Below are 2,270 nucleotides of genomic sequence, written 5' to 3'. Positions count from 1 at the left end.
TCAATCCAAGGCCAGGCTCAAGCTAGTTAGTCTCTGGGAAAATGACCCCATTTTCTTTTGCAAAAGCAGCAGCATCATAGCGCTGTGAATATAAATGCTTTTCTGAACATGCAAACTGCATCTTGAATTATTTACCAGGTTGTAACTACTTACACGGCAAACACTTGTCTAAACAGTCGCCTTAGGCTGTGCATCTGGCCCTGGGAGAACAGAGACGGGGAAATAAACCTGAAAAGCCAATTAATATGCAACAGACAAAAAACAAGGCATAAAAAAAACAAAAAAGGGTTGTCATGCACTCAAGAGAGAGAGAAAAAATGAAGAGAAACACGGCAGCAAAAACCCTTCTCTTTATCCATCCGCTGACTGCAGATGTCGAGATCTTTCCACCAGCGTCAGACACGTGTGAAGTCATACATTAATGCATGCGCACACGTCTCATGTGATGGTAAATACACACTCTTTGCTGAGAGAGCTGTGTCTGAAATCACATACTCTCTTCTAATTACTTCACGACTGCTACAAAGGTATGTTATATATAGTATGAGTGTGTGTAGTATAAATGTAATCCGAGTGTATACATCCGCCATGTTGTCATTATCATGTGACCTACCAGTGTCAATTGCTTGCATCCCTAAACTGTCATTCATAAATCCTCTCCTGTGGCCTCATGGGATAGTTAAGTGTCCATCATAAGCTCAAAATCTCGCTGGAAGTAGTATCATCTGGATACTTTTGCTACTCTTTTATGAGTACTGTGAATTCGGACATACTTCTTTTGTCACATACTGTTTTTCACCCTACTATATAGTAGGGAAGTATGTGATTTCGTAGAAAGCCGGAGTCTCATCTGAAGAATGCAAGGAATGCAGAGTTGCATGACCGGTGACATGCTGGAGATATTTTACCCTACTAAAACTGGATCAGTTTCAATAACCGATTGATTTCTAAAAAGGCACTTTTAACTAAATGCAATGCTTTTTATGGGGTGCAAAGGTTCTAAAGGCCCTTTGGGATGAAAGGCCCTTGATTTCATGTGCTCCCAAAACACAACACTTTTCCAAATCCCTGTTTGACAACATGCACTGAGAGTTTTTTCTCATGCTGAGTATTTTTAAGCAGTATAGGCCTATACGTTTTTTTTGTGTGTGTGAAAATTTGTACAACCTATATCAGGGTTATTATAGTTAAATAAAACTAAAGCATGTTTATTACTTAAAATAAAATGAACATTAACTTTTTTAAAAACTCTAATTTAAAATGTAGTTTACTCTACAAAAGTAACTAAAATCGCAGCAGTTATACCCAACCTTGACCCCTAAATCCTTTCTAATTATCATCCTATTTAAAATTCTACCGTTTATTGCCAAATTAATTGGAAAGAAATGTTGCCTCCCAGCTTCAGTCTTTTTAAATAGAAAATAATCTCTTAGATCCCATCCCTTTCAGTCTGGTTTTTGCACTGAAACTGCCCTTGATTGACCTTCTACTACTTTGTGGTGACTGTGGCTGTCTCTCAATACTTCTACTACTCGCCTTTGACACTGTCTGCCATGATTTACTTATCTCACTACTCGCATGTGGGTATTTGCCATCTTTTACATTTCAATGCAGGATTTTAGATCTCCGACTGTCCCCCTGAAGGAAGGTGTCCCCCAGGGATCCGTACTAGGTCCATTATTATTCATCATTTACATACTACCTCTGGGTTGGATCTTACATCGAACATGGTTTTAATTATCATTTCTACGCTGATGACTCCCAGATATACGTGTATGCCTGCTCTACTCAAATTGATCATATCTGATATAAAAGAATGGCTCAACTCCGATCTTCTGAAACTAAACATGGACAAGACTGAAATCATTATTACTGGAACCCCTTCATTCACAAACAAATTTCCTACTGACATTGCTGGTACTCTCATCAAACCCAGTACTGTAAAATTCTGTTATTTTTTATTCCCCTCTCACCTTTGAAGCTCATATCAACTCATTCACCATATCTGCATTCTTTCACTTACGACACATTACCCAAGCTCCGTCCCTTCATTAGTGTTAAAGGGGTGGTATAATGCTCTTTTCACAAGATGTAAAATAAGTCTCTGATGTCCCCAGAGTGTGTATGTGAAGTTTTAGCTCAAAATACCCCACAGATATTTTTATATATTATGTTAAAATGGTCACTTTTTAAGGGTGAGCAAAAATGCACCGTTTTTGTGTCTGTTCCTTTAAATGCAAATGAGCAGCTGCTCCTTGCATGGGAGGCGG

The sequence above is a fragment of the Leuciscus leuciscus genome (assembly GCF_965113295.1).
Source record: "Leuciscus leuciscus genome assembly, chromosome: 7".
Taxonomy (NCBI): Eukaryota; Metazoa; Chordata; class Actinopteri; order Cypriniformes; family Leuciscidae; genus Leuciscus; species Leuciscus leuciscus.
Note: the sequence above shows the minus strand (reverse complement) of the source record.